Here is a 20794-nt window from a genome sequence, read left to right on the forward strand (position 1 = left end):
AGGCTGTTGAGGCATTACAGCCTTAATGTCTGTAATCTCTGCAGCCTTACAGAATACATGTCAGAAAATATTCTGCTGAAAAGTTCATACAGATGTGAAAAGGATAGAGAAATACTTGAAACCTGAGATTAACTATTGGGCATAATTTTGTTCTTTTCTCTCATAGTATCCATCAAATTTATAAAAATACACAAGTTTACACAGAATGTGTGCAAACTGCTTTTGTTAAGTTTTGTAGGAATATCTGTGAAAGGCCAGGTAAGTAGAAGTAGTGACGGTTGATTACTAAACTTTACACAGAGAGAACCTAGTTGGGGGCATGTGCTAACCATTTCCACCATGCCAACTGGCATCAAATGAGCTCAGTAATATGAGGCTGAAATAAGGAAATGTGGTGCAGCATAGCACAGGGGATGGTAAGGTCAGTTGGTCTCTATTTCTTTCCAAAATGGTCCAGACTGGAATGTTACTAATACTGCTAAATGGGTGCCATGAAATTTTGTACAGACATTCATGTTCCCCTCAAGATGAATTGTAATAACTGGTGATCCCCATCCAGCACCATTATGGCAACACGTTCTCACTCCCAACTCGTCACATATTGAAGCCTGGTCAGGACCCCCTGGCGTCACTTTTTAACGCACTGGGTACCTCTTTAGTGTCATTTTTCGACACATAGTATCATGGTAGTCATTGTTAAAAAATAATTATATTTTATGGTGTGACAACGCGGTGGTTAGGTTAAGCCACAAAAACCACTTGGTTAGGGCTAGAGAAAGATCACGGTTTGGGTTAGAATAAAAAATAAAATATAATAAAAATGTTAAGGTGGTCTTGAACTGTGCTCTGTGCTGACTCTGTGCTGATTTCCAACTTGCTGCCAACAACATTACAAGCCATCCACCAACCCCTCCACCTCCTAATAAGAAAGTCAGCTTATATAGATGTCATGTGAAGTATGTCACTTCAGAAATGTTGATATGATACGTATTGTTGAAATGTTAATACGCTCCGTATTACAGCTGTTGAAATGTACATATTCATATCTGTAGTTTGCAGAAACATACAATGCCAACGTTTTATTCTGGCGACCAGGCTGAAATTTGTCACCTTATATAGGTGTCATCGGTCTCATGGCGTCCATTTCAGACGTTGTGAGAGTTCAGCAGAAGTCTATTGGACTATCCTGCATGTTAAAAAATGACACTAAAGGGGTACTCAGTGTGTTAAAAAAGTGACGCCACGGGGTCCTGACCAAGCTTCGATATGTGACGAATTGGGAGTGAGAACGGGCTGATTATGGAGTCAAAATGATAATTTATTGGTTTATGACCAGTTGCTAATTGGCAATGTCATCATGCCAACAACATAAACTAAGATGGTGAACAGGGTAAACATTAGACCTACTAAACATCAGCATGTATACATTGTAAATGTATGTTAGCATGCTGAGATTAACATTTAGCTCAAAGTACCACTATGCCAACACACAGCTTCACAGAGCTGCTAGCATGGCTGTAGACTCTTAGTCTGACTCATTAACAATGCCACTTTTTAGGTGTGGCCAAACCTTTGACCAGTAATGATATGGTTACTTCAAAGTTAGTCCTTTGTCATTTCATGTTTAATTCATGTCATTTGTGCAGTTGTCGTTGCTGTAGATGTAAGATATTCTGGCTGATATTACTTTCATCAACAGAGAAAAGTGTTCAATCTAATAAATACTTTTAATGTAGGTTTATTTCATTGCATAACCGAATGGTATGGAAACCATCTGAAGCACTAGTGTTATCCAATGGAATGTGACATGAAGGAACTTATGCAAAACAAAAGACTATACTTTGAAATCTTTCCCCCCAAGAAGCAGTTGAAAATCTATGTTATGCAAGACAAAAGAGTAAAACCTGACATGTTTTTCTCTTGAGCTTAAAATATGTGTAAATGAATACTAAATGATCTATAACAAACGTGTCCCTTGCATTTAGCTGAAAATAACATGCAATAAGACAAAAATGCCATAAAAGGGCAAGTGACATTTACATTTATAGTCAGCGCTACATAATCTGATCCATATACATGTCAGACTTCAAATCTAAATATCAGAGTTATTTCTGGTACTTTATGTTACCCTACAAAAGATGTCATACAGTGTTGTCCCATTGGAAGTGCTGGCCAGAGAGTGCCAGCAGACAGCCAGTGCAGGCTGGATGTCTCACTCTGCTGAATAATGGGTTGCTGAAACACTAAAGCAAAGCACCCCTGAACAGCAGCATTACCTCAGTCCTGTGATACACTCATCTGTTTTAGGCAAGTAGCTCCACCAAGCTGCAACAGCCTCCATGCATCCCACCCCCAACCTTTCTCCTATCTTATCTGCTGTGTTAAAAGCTCAGATGAAAGAGAGGGAGTGACAGAGAGAGACTTTGATAGAGAGTGGGTGAGATGGAAAGAGAGGGTTTTCCTGGCTGCGTGTCACCAAAAATAGGAAAATTGGCTTCCCCTGGGTCAGTGATGTCACTGCAGACCCTGTGGTGCCAGAGAAAAAAGAAATCTCATACTGGAGCTGCGTGTGTGTGTGTGTGTGTGTGTGTGTGTGTGTGTGTGTGTGTGTACATGCGTATGAGAGGAAAATTGAAGCACAATGAAGTATTTATGGAAAATAAGGCAGAGAACCAAAGAACTGAGCTTTCTAAAGTGCTTTTAAATTGTGCCCTTCAACCTGTGTGTCACTGGACCAACAGTCAAAACACGTATTTGTACAATTCAGAAAAGTGTTTTTCCTGGAGAAGTGGTAGCGCAGGCCCTCCACCAAAACAGCTCTTGCCGTGTCAGTGAAACTCAGAGCACAGGAACAAACTCTAATTCCTCTGACAATGTTATTTATGCCTGGTCAACTAGAATTAACATTTCTGACATGCCTCCGCAGGTTTCATTTCACCCTGCCTCCCAGGCCCGGATCACTGGCTGACCTTGGAGCTGCCAGAGCGGAACACTTTGCAGTTTTCAACCTTGCTCGGCTGTACCCACATAGATGGGATCGATCCGTGTGTCTTGGACTGTTGCACTGCGGTGAAACTCAGTATTCTCTTGTTTTTCTCTTCCTGCTGCATCCAGAGAGACAGACTGATCCGCTAGAGAGGAATTAGACACGTTAGCACTCCGCTAATAGGATAAAACCACCTTTTGTTGTCGGGCTCAGCCGGCTAACAGCCATCACAGACCTCCAACAGTAATAACATCGGCATGAGGAGAATCTGTCCAGCCAAGGCTTTTTTGGCCTGGACGGCCAGCCTGGCCTATTGTGTGAGCTCTGCATAGTTCAGTATCAGCAATCTGTGTCCACTGACAACCCAGATGAGCTGGACATGCACTGTATATTTCTCTATTTACCATGATCAGGGCTCTGCATGGTACTCTGTAAAACTAAGATAGTCCCTGAGTACAAGTTCTATTGGTTCCACTCTTTAATAAGGCAGTCTTTATAAAGGGATTATAACTGCAGACCTGATGACTTTTGAGAAAGTGAGAAATCCATGGCCATCCATCCACCCCGACCTCCTCCTTACCAGGACTCCTTTGCTCCCATCATAATTACTACAGCCACTAGAGGGCAGTGTCACTTGAACATACACATATATTGTTTGGGGCAAGATGCAAATTAGCACAGTGGGGAGTGAATATCAAAAGTATGGAATGTAGGGATGGGCCGACATAATGAGCTCCATTTCAGTTCTGGTCCCTATTTATCAAAATTCCTCCAAATTGCTAAGCTCCGACATAAACATTCAGGTTAGCAGGCTTTTCATTTTTAGCAAGCGTCAGCCGAAATAAACATCACTTGTGGCAGTAGCTGTCGCTAATTAATGTTAATTCCATTATTAACTTAAGGATATGTAAGAGTAAGGGGAAACTTCCAGCTGTTAGCTGCTAGCTGGTGTCTGTACTCAGCCAAAGATGGTGAGGGAAAAGAAACATTGATTTGAAACATCATTTTACAGCCACGAGTGGAACTAACCATGAGTAGAATGGACATAATGGATGACACCAGTATGTGTGACCCAGACCCTGACAGTGACATCAATCAGTCACTGATGGTCTAAATCAGCCTCACCTTCACAGGCTACTTTAAACAGGCTTTAAATCCTGCTTTTTCTGTCTGGGTTTATGTGTGTTTTCTAAAGGTTTATAAAGACATACGTTTCTGAATCAATGATTTAATGACATGATGGAAAGAAATTAGTTATGATCAAAAGCTCAAGTTGTCACTGTTTATAGGAAGTGGACAATACAAGAAGATGTTCTGATATATAGGGCTGAATGTAACAATTATTTTCATTATCAATTAATCCACTGATTATTTTGTTGATGGATTGATCCTTCAATAAATTATCAGATAATAGATGATGAGTCATCTTGACTAAAATGATTAAGCTGATCCCATCAGGTCAATTCTAAAGTTGCAATGATTAGTCGATTAATAGATTAGTTGCCAACTATTTAATTAATTGCTAACAATTTTGATAATCAAGTCATTTGTTAAGTAAAAAAATCTCAAATGTGAATATTTTCTGGTTTCTTTGGTCCTCTATGACAGTAAACTGAATATCTTTGGGTTGTGGACTGCTGGTTGGGACAAAACAAAAGAATTTGAGGACGTTCGACGTCTTGGACTTTGGGAAATGCGTTCAACATTTTTCGCCCTTTTCTGACATTTTATGGACCAAACAACTAATCAAGAAAATGATTGATAGATTAATCAATAAGGGAAATAATTGTTAGTTGCAGCCCTAGTTAATTCCAAGAGTCAGATTCTCTCAGTTAAATTTTTATGCATATATCAATCATTTAATCTTATCAACAGTTCTCCTTCAGCATTTGGATCAAGTAGCTGGTTGAAACTATGGTGTAAGTAAGCAGGCTGCACCTGTTATTTCACTGCGCTTAATACATGATCATTGAACCTGCAATTGACCTGCTACTGATGCCCTTTCAACATTTACCATATATTAACATCCTTGAGTGTCACCATGTTAATAGAGCAGAATAGAAAATTCTCAAGGGAAGCATTCCGGTGTTAACCCAGGCTGATTTTCTCTGATCTGCTACCTAGTGGATACAGTTTTTATGATACACATAAGTATGCAGGCAGGTACTGTATGTAAACCATGCAAGATACATCATAGCTGGTTTTATATGTGTATGCATTGATAAAAAAGCTTGTGTATTTTTTGCCTAAAGAGACAAATCAATCCTGGGGGAGAATAAACACCAGCCAAAGGGACTTTTCACACGCTGCTAACTAAAGTCATTTGTCACAACTTACAAACCTATTATAACATGCTTTATTAGAAAGTTGTACCACTCCAATTTTCTTAGAAGTTCTATCACCAAGATTTTATTATAGATTTGGATCTCAAAACCTAACACTGTTCCTGTTTCATGCTATTCACACACTGATACAATGGGAGCTGATTATCCTGTTGTTTGGTTGAATAAATACAGTATATACTGAACTGAATGTGGGTTTGGGCAAGTTGTCATGGACTGATTTATTCAGAATGAGTTACCCACTAACAAAGCTCTTAAGTATGCAACTGCAATACTTTTTCTTTTTTCTCGCTCCTGCTACAGGTCAGCCACTGCTGGGTCACTATTAATTCATTCTTTCATTCATTTACTGGTTGATTCATTCAATGATTTATTTATTGATTCCTTTATTCCTTCTTTTCCTCCATTAACCCCTAATTGCATCATAGATTTCCCTCATTGTCTGAGAATCATGAAACATGTACAAGTGCAAATCCTATTAGATAGCTTTGCACTTGATCTCCTGCAGAGTTTCAGAGCTGGTAAACAGACTTGCATCACTTTGTTTGGTTGTAGGAGCTCATGCAGAGTGAAAATAGCCAGCAGCATTAATCTCATCTTGTGTACTGATATGACAGTGTGTCTGATGGGATGAGGAAAAAAATGCCTGCCTCTTTCCATCTATGTGTGTTTGTATGCAGAATACAATCTACTTCTTATGAAGTCTGTTTAAAGGTGCTATATGTAAGAATAGCCCCGACCCATCCTGTATCGTAATACCACTTTGTATCTCAAGAGGCAATAGTGAGTCACTCTAGCGTCCAGTTTGCCCTCAGTCAAACATGAGAGGAAGAAGTAGTGCTGCCCCAAGCAACCGGCAGCAATGGTGGAGATTATTATGTCACTTTATTAAGTTTTAATATTTTCTCAGGTGAGAAAGTAACCATTTAGGTTACTGATATGTGACCAGGTTATTCAGTAATGCCTGTTCATAAATTTGCTCTAACATTTTCAGAAATGTGAGGAGCTGCTGGTCAGGTGAGACCAGCCAGTCATCTCAGCCGCTGGCAGCCCAACTCCTGAGACTGGTCAACATGTCGTCATCCTGGGAAGATCTGATGAACTGATCCATGCAGCTCTTTGATTATTTACCGCTGGCTCTAATGTCACCATAGCATTTTGATATCTTGACGACACCATAGCACAGAATCACTGTAAACAGTAGGCTTCTTCATCCTCTCACGTTAGACTGAGGATAGACTGGACGCTACAGTGACTAACTATCGCCTTTTGAGATACAAAGTGGTATTACGAGACAATACCAGCTGGGGCTATTCTTACATAAGCACTTCTAATGTATTCTCAACTGGCTCACTTCACTGTAGGTGTGTGCATTTTGTGCCTGTGGATTTGATCTTGATCTATACTGTTAGCACAAACTATCCTAAACCCGTTTCCAAGGAAGGATTATTTTCCCAGCGCAGAAGTAAGCAATTCAAACATGTCTGCTTGAAAGTTTATTTGAAACTAATCTGCATGAGCAAGTTATGTTCGATGGCAACATTTAGTTCCAATTAAGAACAAGGAAGAAAATGTGCTCATAACGCAATACAACAGAGGGAGTAGAGGCCAGGGTGGTGTATGGGAACAAAAAAGGGTTTTGCTTTCATAGCTATTTGAGTCCCATCCCATTGGAATTTCTTATATTTTTTTAAGTGCCACATCATACCGTTATGTTTAACTCCTTAACTATAAATCATGCAAAACATTTTAAAGATCCCCCCACACAAGTTAAGATATATAAAAAAAAATACACGCTTTGACTAATAAGTCATGTCAGATTCATCGAACATCAAAAAATCTATGAATCTATGCAAAAATACTTCATTTAAAAAGTTGAACTGCTGCATCAAGATATCTCCTACTTCACTGTAAAGTCCATTTGTCACTATTCCTGCCTCAGTCCTGCGTCTCCCTACCTGTTGACACTTTCCCAGTGGCTCTCTCCCTCTCTCTGTGTGTGTGAATGTGTGAGTGGAGACAGGTGTGCTGAGTCAGAGCAGAGCCCCACCAGCTGCAACCCCTTCCATAATCAAGACCTCTACTTGTACTCAGCCCTGCCTGATCCACATTGCCAGATCATAGCCTCTGCTTCAAGCCATTTCTGCCTGCATTTATCAGTTATCTTGTTGTTGCCAGTTTTCCCTATTCTGACACTGTCTCCTGTTCTCTGCAGTCCCGTCTGCTCTGTCTTCAGTCCCTGTCTCCTGTCCCTCGTCTGGTCAGCCCTGCATCCCTGCCCTGGACTCTTGTTCTACTCTGCTTTGCCCCCATAGATTCCGCTCCGGACCTGCTCCCCTTGTCCAGCCCAAGCCTCAGCCCAAGGTTCCCCAGGCCTGCATCCCATCTTCCCCCCTCCATGCAATATCTTGTCCAACCATGGGTGCTTTTCATTTGGCTTATTAATGCTTTCTCGCTCTTTCGTCCATGACCCAGAAACCGAGCTCCATCCACCATCATCGAGGATCTTCTGATTCCTTAAATGCACCTCAGAGGAGGCTCCTGGAGGAGCTTAGAGCATGGAACCACAGGTGTATCCTCTATGGAAGTTTTTTACCGGACTGCAACACCCCTTTAATTGTCTTTATTGATTGGTCAGCTGATCTGACGGGACAGTATAGTTGTTGTTATACAGAAGAACAGGAAAACTACCTGTGGAACAGGAATGACAGCACCTACAGCAGCTTTTCATATCTATTCATAAAATAAAAATTACTGAAACATGAATCATAAACACTCTTGTAACTTTATTATTTTCTTCATAAGCCAAAAGGCTTCTCCTTTCTTCTTTTCCGTTTCAGTACGTCTCAGCTCCTTCAGGAAAATATGACGCCACACAGCTGCATGTCTCCTATAAAATCATCCTGAGCCCGAAAAGCACGTCAGACTTTCACAAACTAAACAAGCAACATTTTATTTATTATGCAGACTGCAGCTGTTTTTATTGCTCGTTTATGTCGGTTCTGTTCTTTCAGTAATTAGTGGATTTTAAATAGTCTGTGTGTCTTATTTTGTGACAGACAGACGCTGCAATAGATCTATAATGAAATTGGAGCAGTTCTCAGACATGTTAACTAAATGAAAAGCACGTTGTCTCCTCACCTCGGAGTGTCTGTGTCAGCGGAGTAGGAGATGGACCCAAATGCAGGACACAGCACATACTGAAGTATCACTCTTTAATCCAAATGTAGCAGCCAGAACAGAACAAGACAGAGCGAATGGAATTGAAAACCAGGACTTAAATACAAACTAAACTGAGGTGCAGGTGGACAAGGAAAAGGGCTGATTGACTGGGGAAGACACAGGGAGTACGATAGGGCTAACAAGGATGATGCAGGGCAGTTGTGGAGGGAAAAGCAGAACAGACACACAGGAGGAAAAACCCAGAACAGCAGAAAACTAAGACACCAGACAACACAATCCTCATCAAAATCAACTGACATACATAAACCTGTGTGTGCCCCAAATATGGCACACAGAGGCTGCAAGCGCAAATCTCTCAAATCTACAGAACTCCATTAATATTTGTATATTCACAGAAAATCAATTCATCAGTTTGTAGGAAAAAAAATCAATTAACCATCTCTTGTAACTTGATTTGTGTAATCCATCACAGTGAACATCAGATGCATTTTAAGTTACTGTACTTTATCATTGTGTGGTGATGCCGTGCAGCTTTTTCATATCAATCTGAACTTAAACTGCATTAACACACAATGCTAATCTAACATTAGCTAAAACGTATGCAGACTTGATTATGGTCATGAACAAAAGCAACCAATGTTAACTTTTGGTAGAAAATGGGACATGAACAGCAGTCTCATGTCCAGGGCACATGCTTTGTTGGCCAATCCATCCGGTCCAACATCTTCCCTAAGAGCTTTTGTGGCGCTATAAAAATGTCACACTTCATCTTCCGTGTCTTCTCGAAAGATAAGAGTCATAATTCACATGGCTGCTAGAGGTCCTTGTCAGGTGAATGTACACATAGGTCAATTTAGGTACAGTATGTGAATGCTGCCATTCCTGCTTTGCTTTCAGATCTCAGTATGCTTTAAACAAACAGCTTAACGGATCATCCAACTGCGTCTGAAACCCCCTTTACGATGGTGGCATAGATGGAACTGTTTTATGAAAGTTTCCAAAAAACAATAACAATCACGCCCACTTTAGAGCCTTATCGGCCACATGTGCAGAGGTGTGAAAGTAGGAATGGTTTGAACTTTTATCTCAAGCTCTCCTTTTTTCAATGACTACTGCTACCTTTCATTAGCCTGTCATGCTTCCAGACTACTTTTCAACAACTATATGGGTCACTTTTATTGTGTACAACACCATGAATGCCTTTAAAGACAGAATGTCTAAAGGTGTGCTCCCATTATCCCCATTTGCACGATTCATCACATATTACCCCTTCTTTCTACATGTTTACTTTGAATGTCACCTTTCAGAACACATATAAGTAAAAGTGTTAATGCACAGGTATTAACACTTTTGACATAAGCCATGGTCTGTGATGTACATTTACATTTTGTTATTTGGAAGAAGCTTTTATCCAAAGACAAGGCAATCAAGCATTAGAGGATAGTGACTCAAAAGAGCTGTGGTGCAAATTCTCAATTCTCTGACCAAGTACAAGTGCCATGAGAGAGAACGCTATAAAGATTTTTGTTTTTTTATTCTTATTAAAGTAGGAAACGGCTGGAAGGAGACATGTGCATAAGAAATACCATACAGCAATATTACAAATACAACAAGAAAGTAGTGCAATAATCAACAAAGTGCTAATAGATTAGAGGAGCTTAAGTGTTGAAGTGTTCAAAGAAGAGCTGAGTTTTCAAGTGTTCCATGAATGCACCAAGGGAGTCAGCAGGCCATGTGGAGCTGGGTAGCTCATTCCACCATCGTGTAATAACAAATGAGAAAAGTCTGGATCATGATTTTGTACCAGGCAGTGATGGTATTACCAGACATCGGTCATTTGCAGATTGGAGCAGACAGTAGGGAACATATGGCCTGATGAGTGACTCATTGTAGGAGGGTGCCATTCCAGTGGTCGCCTTGAAGGCAAGCATCAAAGCTTTGACCTTGATGTGAACTGCTACCAGGAGCCAGTGGAGGGAGATGAACAGAGGTGTGACATCAGCTTGTTTAGATTGTGACATGCCGCTGCATTCTGAATCCTCTGCAGAGATTTAACAGTGCATGCTGGTTGTCCAACCAGGAGTGAGTTGCAGTAGTCCAGTCATGAGCTGTGCTGCATGCTCTGACAGGTACGGCCAAATCCTCCTGATCTTGTAGGCCACAAATTGAATCTACATGACCAGGAGACTGCCGTAATGTGTTTGGTTAAGGACAGCTGGTCTAGTATAACCCCAGAATTCTTTGCAGACTTGGAAGGTAGTGGCAGGGATGAGCTGAGCTGTGTAGTGGTCAGGGGCGTTATTTCAGCAAAAGGTATGGCAATGTGACATGATGTCATAGAAATATTAATTTCAGATGTTGTAAATACATCTTTACATTTTGTGAAAAATCCATCTGTCTTTATTTACCCAGGGAAGATTTGTTGAGTACAAATGATCAATTTTAAGGCAATACAAGTCAAATTAGTTTCTTATTTTTATGTATTTAGTTTTTAAACTGATTCCAAGCTATGGCAACTGCCATACTTGCCATACCCCTATTGATGCTTTTAAGTGAGGTTGTGATGGTCTGTGATGTATTTATGACCTAGTTTTTTTGAAGCACATTGAAGCCTTTAGTTTCTACATGTAAACAGTGTAGGAACAAACAACTGGGAAATACTGAGAAATCCTGCAATGTTCAATATGAATGTTCTAACATGATTTTTTTTTAAAGTCATTCAGTCAGCATTGTGTTGCTATTTTGCTAATACTAAATAGTTGCATATGAAAGTAATTCATAGAAACAAATGCAAGTTCTAATCCTACAGAATACACATAGTACATTTCTCTGTCTAAAGATTTGCAGCTTCTAAAATAATCCATCCATAAATTCATTAGAAACTCATCAAATCAAATGCCGCTGAGGTTCCAGATGGTCCACTCAAGTGTCTTTGGGCTTGGAGAAGGTATCACCTTTCAAGTCAATCAAATGGCTCAAGTCAAAGTCAAGTCATTGGTGATTAAGTACATCATTTTGATTCTTTTGAGTCCTGACAGAAGTCATCAAATTTGTGACTTGAGTTGAGAAAAAACAAGAATCTAACTGTGGAATGTCCTTTTTTGTTTTAAGACTAAGTATAAGACTAAAGGACAGATTTTTTTTTCTCGTTACTCACAGTTTACAGTAGATAGAATGTGAATCTGCTGGACTGCTTTGACCTGTTAAGTCTGTCTTATTCGTACGGCTGCCAGGTTGGACTCTGGACTCATTATAAACGATTAAGTTCATTCCCTGGCTGATTGCAACGGAGCCCTCGCACCAGGAGACCTGGCCTCAAAATGCCACCGAGAACTGTAAAAACCTACTGTACCAGCCTCGATCAACTACACACTGAGCCCTTTAATACGCAAACCTCAGCTGTTTATCATGCTTGGGAGAGCTGTGTTTACTGAGCACAGCCAATATGGTGGGCTGTGCACATGCTCCCTCACCGGTCTTCACATGACTCTTGTCAGTGACATCATGTATAGCAACAGGACAAATAATAACAAGGGCTCTGGAGAGAATCTGTATTGAGTCAGTGATGGAAGTGTCAAATGGTTACTTTAGGCTGGCCAAGAAATGAAAAACCACCTCTATCTGTCTCCTTAACTCTTACTCTGTTTCTGTTTTGAACACTTGGTCTTAAGACAGTTTGTACCCACTGATTTTTTTGTGATCTAGAAAATGAAACTCATTTCATTTCAGTTATGTAATTGTCCAAAATGTTTTATGTAAGCCTATGTTCAATGGTTTTTTTGGACTGAGAGTGTAAGAATGTCCTCACCAGAAAAAACAAAAGCTTATAGTCAAACACTTCAAGCAGCGTTCAGTATGTCTTCGTTTTCCTGACAAGCGACCTTCGTGGCCATAAGAATAATGAATGTTGACATAATAACACTGCAAAACCTTGTACGGAAGGAGGTCAGGGTGGATGGAGACTTGTGAACAGAGACTGCTGTTCACATCCTGTCTCCTACCAACAGGCAACATTGGTTCCTTTTAACTATGACCATGGCTTTTCCTTGACATTAACCAAGTGGTTTTAGTGTCTTAAATTTTAAAGTCCCCCTCCACTCGTTCACCTTAAATCTGAGTTTAAGGCACCTATGAGCATGATTTGTGACATCACAACTAGTTTGGGAGCCAATTGTGGTTCAGTATGCAACTTACAGTGTGTGTGATGTGGAAAATGCATCATACATTGAGAATGGACGTTTCAGTGAAGAATAAGACATCTTTTGTCCAGTAGTTAAACATTTTAAATGAAACATTTTTATATTCATAGATTCTGGATCTTAGCCTGAGGGAGAAGCAGAAGATGTCATTTAAAGGATTGTCAGCGACATCACAAAGTTTTATTCAAAGCAGATTTTTTATATGTCTTGAGGGGATCTTTAACCAAACCTTAAAACTGCAATAATTTAATTTTTTGGTTTTGTTGTCACTTGGGGGCAATGGAAACAAGTTGATATGTTGAACTTGTTAGCAAGCAGTTGCTTTTTTCCACATCCAGCAGTTACGGAGCAACATTATCATTCATTTGGAGTCGTGTTTGTGTCCACCTGGTGAATGTAAGTCCAATATTCACTCTCTTGTCGCTCTGTTTTTGCTCTCTACCAACTCCTCAGGGAAATATCTGGCTCTTTAGCTGCCAAATGCTCCACTATGTTCACCAGCTAGTCTACAGCTAACTGTGTCTGTTTGCCGTTTGGTGTTGAGCAGGTAGTGTACAGTGGCTTTTTAAAGCTTTTTCTATAAAAACAGCTGCCTGCTGTGGCCCAAAATGACACTATAAGAGTGCTGAGAATGAAAATAAAACAGAAAACAATGAGCTGAAATGGGCTATAAAGCTCTGTAAAGCCAAGGGGAGCTGCAGAGTCACTGATAATTCTCTGTAGGTTCATTACTACAAGCCACAACCAACACATTACACATTTGATGCATTGTTACTGTAAAAAAAATATTGATTATAGCCACTTAAGCCATAAAGGTGGCAGATTAGAAAATGCTTGTATGAATATGTATTGTAATGGTCAAATGTGTTTTGCAGGGCACTGACAAACAATGTTATCTGGCCTGGTCCAAATTATATTCAGTCTCATTGGGTTCTGTTAGAGTCTTGTTCTATTACTGCAGGTCTCGAGGTCTATGTGTGAATAATATCCACTATCCATCCATGCAGACTTGCCGTTAGCTCAGATCACATGGTGCGTCAGAATCTTAACAGGAGAAAAATGTGTTTTTTGAGGCGAGACAGATAGTGTGTTTGACGTTTGAAGTGCAGAATGAAGCAAATAATGTTTTATTTATTTCCTATGGCAGCTGCTCGTTTATTGGTGGCACATCATGCTGCTGCCAGTGTTGGTTTTCTCTCTCTGTTCCAGTCTGTTGGAGGTTTAGTTATGCTTTAACTTCAAAAAAGAACACAAATTAAGACTTTTCAATTTCCAATTTCAATATGGAGAAACCTGATCACAATTTTTTTCCTCCTAACCATGAACAAAAGACACCTTTGTACAAGCTGCTAGCAGCTAAACTAGCATTCAGCGGCTGTTAGCTACAGGTATTCGCATATTCAGGTGGAGTGCAGATATGAAACCAACAGCGCTCTGCAACCAAGCCACAGGTACAGTTGTGAGGTGTCTTACTGAGGGAGTTCATGACTTCAGTGGCAAATTCAAAGGATGAGTGCCTTTTTAAGTCAAACTCCCTAATAGCTCACCTACACTCGATACATATGACTACACTGACAATTCAAGACTATACAGTATCTTACATAAACATGCCACATTTAGCTCTGTATGACAAACATAATAATCTTTTTGAGTTTTATTCATATCATTTTTTCTTCTGAATAATGTCCATCATAATGCATTCTACATATCCATTTAACAAACTCATTATAATTTGCCACAGTCTAGTTATGATACATGCCAACAGACATAATGTACAAACAGATGTTTTTCAAATTAGAGATGATCTCATTTTGGAACTAAATTTTTTGTTCCTAATTTGTTCTGGGTTGCTAACCCAGAAACCTTCCTCTCATTACTTTCCTTGACGTGTGAGAAAAGACAAAAAACATCCATTCTCTGTCTGAGAGATGATGATTTCACTATTCTGTAGTGACACTGATGGACAGATGGGTTCGATTACAATGTGCTGCAGGGTTGACCTCATACAGAGTTGGAGCAAAGGTGCAGCGCCTATTGTAAATTAATTCTTCTCAGGTCTCTGCCTACTAGTTCCCTCACTGAGGAAGAAGTGATACTGTTGCTGCGTTAGGATATCAGACTGACAACATGCTAAAGGAGGATAGCATTGTAGAGAACAATGACTTTACTATGATGTTTCTCCACTAAATGTCTCTGAGAGGTATTTAATAGAGAAAGAGATTTGTGTATCAGTCTGTTGATGTCCGGAGGCACCATCGATGTCAAGAATTAGAATTTGATTGGTAGAGGGAAGAAAAGTGAGAAAGAATGGAGACTGTCCTAACCAGAAACACAGCAGCATCTTTTGCTCAAACATTTTAAATGATCTGACTCAACTTTTGCTGCATTGCAAGGCAACACCATCCGGCAATACACTGTACTGGCAAGTTAAATACATGCAAGCGTGCACTCCAGGATAGAATACATTATTATAACATGAATGACATACAGTATTTCTGTTGTTTACGTCATAATCACTGGGAACTTTACAGAATTGTAAAATTCTATTTAAAACTATTATATATATATTTCTATGCAGTGTTTTAGTGTCTGATCCCCCTTGAAAGTCATACATATATTACTCAAAGTGACCCTCCTATCTCATATTTTATATTTTAACACAGTCCTTTGCATTTTTTCTATCACACTGCATCACTACATAGTCGCAGTAAATTGCTACAACAAAATCTGACAGGGCAACAAACACAAACAGTCAGATGATCAGACAAGTTGTAAATAAACCAATGGCAGTTATCAATACAGTACACAGTAAAATGTGCAACAAGATGATAGCCATTAGTTAGCAAACTTTCATGAATCATGTCTCATGACATGTCATACCAAAGAAAAGAACATGGTTTCAATATGGATTGGAAGTTATTGAGGCACCCTCTCATTAACTGGTATCGTGGTGTGTTGGGCCCATGTCACTGAGTAAGCTCAACAGAAACACCCCCCTCTTTACTTGCACCCACACACTCAACACAGTCCTCCAAAGCATGTTATATTCAATTTTGTCCACAACATCACCAGCTAACATCATCAGCTGACAGCATGTCAGCATGTTGCCATCATCAGCAGCTCAAACCACCACAGAAAGAATCAAAATACCATAATAAACAAAGCCTCTTCAGCTACCTCATCCTAGCAAGCAACATACTATTCACTGCTATCTATAGCATCATCAGTTAATAAGTTTAAGATTCTGCACTTACCTATCTCTGCCCCAGTCACACCCACAGCCAACCAGTGTGCCATATTTTTCACTATCTGCTTTGGCCCCTGTCCTCAAAAACCCAGTTCAGTTAACAGGGCCAAAACTGATTTGCCAACAAAACCTCTACAGTCAACCTCTACTGGGCAGACTTTAGGTTTCCATCCCTACTCCTCTGCTGCTAACTCTGTATATCTAAGCTTTTTCCTCTCATTGGCCATTTCTAATGCTTCCTCCCATGTTACTGTCAGCTCCACAAAGTACACAACACGCTGTGTTTCTGATGACAACACAAGTCTTAGATTAGTGGTAACTATCTCCTGAGGAACTACAGTATTAGCTGTTTACCTAAATTTACCTTCCCTCTCTGCCTTTAGTTGCCCTACCTTTTGCCTGTATAAAATTGCTTGTTGCCTGACCTGTTCACCCTCATGAACAAAAAAATATCATCGTTGAGTCCTTGCCTATACATTTACTAAGACTTTGGGGAAATGACAGTTGCTTCTTACATGAATCTTATCCTGCCTGCTTCCATTCCCCACACCTCCCTCCAGGTAAGTTTCTTCTTTTCTACATTTTCCCAACTCATTCTGCACATTTAAACTCTTCTGTTAAACTGGTTTTAGGTAGATCCAAAATCCCTTTTCCATACAGTGCCACTTTGCTGAGGCAGTACTTTCCAATGTGAGCTAATCATTCTTTCTAGCCTCTCTACATTTGAAAGAGCTATATCATACACTGTCAGGGGCCACAACCATCATGGCGGCAGACCAAACTGCAGACACCATAGTCTGAGTTTGCCTGGAAGGCCTAACGTCCCTTGTACATGCACTCTTAATGACATCCACCTTCTGTCTCAATCCCTGGATAGATCATAAAACTACCTAAACTTTTAACTGCTTTCTCTGGTACTGTTGGAATTACCTCCTCATTTATATAAACCTGTAACTTGAAACCTTTAAAAGTGAAATTTTTCTTCCTTTCTCTGGCTTAGAACAGTTTGTCCATACTTCAACCATTTTATTTGGAGTTAAAATTGAAAGTGAGCGCACAACTATAGTAAGAAGAAGTCAGAGTTGAATCAGGAAGTGCATCTGTAAATGGGAATAATGACCTGATTAAAAAGGATTCAGACCATATTTACATGTCATTATTGCAGCCATCCTAAACTTTACTTAACCTACAGCTACATTCAGTGAAAGATGATGAAGATGCATGTATTTACTCATCAGCTTTTTTTGTAGGGATAGTCACTGCTGGATTGGCAGGCATTACACTCCTTTATTTATTTCATACTGTATTGGTTTTGCAGTTCATTATACTGGCTTTGGCTGACTCCCAAGTAATAATTATGTCCTGTTGGAATGCACTGTTTATTCTGTTTTTATGGATTATGTAATTTTTTTTCTTTGACCAGTTTTCCACTTGGGGATTAACCTCTTAAACTCTGGTTTTCACCTTAAATTTCCTCCTTAAGTGGCTTTAAAGATTTTTCTATATTGTTTGACAACATCACATACAGTACTATCTATCTATCTTGCAGGTTACTGAGCAGGCAGAGGGCTTGCTGAGTTGCTTCCAGCTGTTTTGATGAAAGCATTGGGCTCATTACCTGGATGACAGGTGCCAAAGGAGCTCAGCATTCACACATGGACACACACATGAACAGTTACACAAGTGTAGACACACTCACACAAATGTACAAAGCTCTATCCTAGCTCCTCAGCTGCAGTACTGCCAAAGCAAACAGTAAGTAAGTGACTTTGATTACATAGCACCTTTCAAGAGCAGAGACATCACAAAGTGCTTCATGGAGGAAATAAAGCATAAAGATACATACAGACGTAAAGAAAATAGAAAAATTACACAAAGGCAAGTCTGAACCAATTTTAAGATGTCCACAGTGCCCACAGATCTTAAATCCAATGGCAGAGAGTTCCAAAGATTAGGAGCCACAACCTCAAACAGACAAGCAAGAGACTGACAGCTCTGGTCTGCCTCATCATGCTTTTTGCAGCCAGGTAGACACACGCACAGACAGACAGACAGACACACACACACACACACACACACACACACGTATATAGCTCATGCACACATATTGCAAAAAATTGTTCATGGATTCTTACAAAACACCATTAAATATTCATTGGGCTGCTGCCAGTGATGAAAATTGAGAAAAAAACAGGTGAAATCCTCTTACCATTCTGCCACACATAACGCATAAATCAAACAGGCAATTAAGAAGTTTACATAAACACTGTAATTAATTTTCTGCTTCCTAATCAACATTTAATCCCCAGTTTCTTGCAGGAAAGCTCTTATATTGAGTCCACGTATAACCCTGACCCAAGGGTTCACATTTCTACAATTCTTTTGGAAAGGCAGCCCTGGTCTTCACAGTGGGGTGGGGCTGACCGCTGACTCTTTCGGCCCGGGCTCAGGCCTGAGCAGAGAGCTGAGAATCAGCAGAGGGAGTTGAGGTTTTGTAAGATGAGGCATCATCCTGACTTCATGATCCAAGGAAGCGGCCAGTTCAGTTTATCATTCTCCCTCAGAGAGATATCAAGTATCATCCAAATCGAGTGCACAGTGACTCAGATGAACCACAGGGTGAGGTTTTTAGTCAGCAATGATTACTCATTTAAGACAGAATCCATTTCATCAAACACCTTGGATCTATGTATGTATTACTGCTCTAATACATTTTTAATACACTTCATGCACAATGCATAGCTTCTTGCTTGCTTGTATGTACAGTTCCTTTAGAAGGAAATCTATAGGAGGGAACAGAAGCTCATCGTTTCACTTACCTACTGGGCTAAAATAGACCTCCACATAATCACTTCAGAAAGCATCATCAGTACATGTGCTAAACCCATGAGCACCGGCACTCAGACAGGTATATTACACAGTATAAGTTTAACAGAGTCTTGGCAGTTGAAGATTGAGCATATCCCCCACTGCTCACGGCCAAGAGGAAGTGGCACAGTGAACTATAGCAGGTTCTTGAGCTACGGATGAACAGTAGATGAACTGAGACAAAGAAGAGGAGGTTAAGCTGGAGAAGACTTGGGAATACGGAGGCATCCAGGATTAGATTCATTATTAGACTTGTCGCCATCAAAACCTCAAACTACAGCGACCATGGGAAAGACTCAATGTTCTTCTTTGTTCAGAAACATTCAGGAACATTCAAGCTCCAACGTCACTCTTGCCTGAAGAGGACACACTCAAAGGTATGAATGTTGAAGTCAAGCAGCAATCAAGACTAAAAGGACAGAGATTAATTTTTAACTGGAGAGAGCCATGAATTCACTTTAGGTGTGAAGGTAAATGAATAAGGATGAATGTACTAGTGATTAGGCACAAGCTAGTTTGGCTAAGATAAGCTAGAGATCAGGGTTTGTGAGAAGACATGCTAGCAACGCACCAGACATATTCAGCCCAGCTGAAGACTTGACTTATTATTCCGTTCCAACACCCAGCAAGCTGTACAGTAAAGCCCCTGCATGTTTTGAAGGCAGACAGCACAAGCCTCAAACAACAGATCAGCTCTTTCTTCAACCCCCCAGGAATGCAGGCCAAGAATATATAAGTGAGAGTCCCAAACTCCTCATTGACCAGACCATCTAAACAACCTCCTGCAAACAGAAAGGATCAGATTAGGAACCCCCCATCACCTGAATGGTCATCAAACCAGACCACTGACCCAAACCACCTTTGATCCTTCAAGCTACAAGAGCCAACAAGATGGAAAGACCAATTCACACTCCAGTGTGAATTGATAGTACCACTTGGATAAAAGACCCCCACCACTGGTTATTATAATTCACCTTTAAGGGCCAGTCACACACAGAGATGAGCTGGCACCAACTTTAATCCCACTGTGGATTTTGATTTTCAGGACTTGAATGACCAACCCAAGAACTGATCACTGGACAAACCAGCATAAGCTACAAGTGACATACAGATACTCACAGACATTTACCAGAAAAACATACATACACACACACTCTCTCTCAAATGACATGGACCCCTGCTGTTCACAGTCAGATCAAGGACTGTAAAACCCATGGACTTACAAATGTAGTTTTAGATTTTGTCTTAGGACTTTTAATATTGTATGTTAGTATGTGTGTGTATATCACAATATGTGTTGTTAAGTACTTTAGTTAGACTTTTTTTCTACTGCCTTTAAGCCAAGAAATGTACCACTAACATAATTCCATCATCCTTGATAATGCTATCATGTTTAGTACCATTCTGCTTGTTTCACTCTCAGAACACTAAAGCTACTATCAAAAATGCAAAATTAAGAATCATGCAATTGCTATATTGTAAATACTTTGATTAATGGATTAACCATATTCAGGAGTTGAACTTGCCTGTCCCTGAACAGGAGGGTATTGACTCTGCTCCCCCAGAACTCTGCAACCCCTGGGATTGGCTAGGATGCACCTTCTAGGCGAGAAGAAGACTGAAACTTTAAAACAGTGCACCAAATTCCTCTAAAGCTGTTTAGTTTGAAGTGCTGACTGTATTGTGTAAAGATAGTAAGAGGTAGTGAATGATGCATATTAAATGAGAACGATTAGATACGGTTAAAGCTGAATAATGAGGCTGAAGAGCCAGGGTCTGCCCCATGGAGTCTGGGTGCAGTGGATTTTTAGCAATATCCACTGCTACTTTCACTTTGGGACTTTAGGATGTGGGGTCAGGCTTGTGGCAGTTCAGAAAAACAGCTTCTGGGGCAGAGAGTGGGTATCTCAGCTATAAGTGAGACTGAGTCACAACACTAAGTTAAATGTTTGCTGATACACTTTGTGCG

General features: G+C 40.1%; 1 protein-coding gene and 1 long non-coding RNA gene across 5 annotated transcripts in view; one reads left to right on the forward strand and one right to left on the reverse strand.

The window, feature by feature from the left end:
* adamtsl3 (ADAMTS-like 3) overlaps nt 1-20794 on the reverse strand; it is a 297355-nt gene that overhangs the window by 166678 nt on the left and 109883 nt on the right. The window lies entirely within an intron of this gene.
* On the forward strand, nt 7388-8094 carry LOC122981471. The gene is made up of 2 exons (XR_006403253.1): nt 7388-7692; nt 7804-8094. It is a non-coding gene; the product is annotated as an uncharacterized LOC122981471 (long non-coding RNA).

This window comes from Thunnus albacares, chromosome 1, assembly GCF_914725855.1.
Source record: "Thunnus albacares chromosome 1, fThuAlb1.1, whole genome shotgun sequence".
NCBI classification, from domain to species: Eukaryota; Metazoa; Chordata; class Actinopteri; order Scombriformes; family Scombridae; genus Thunnus; species Thunnus albacares.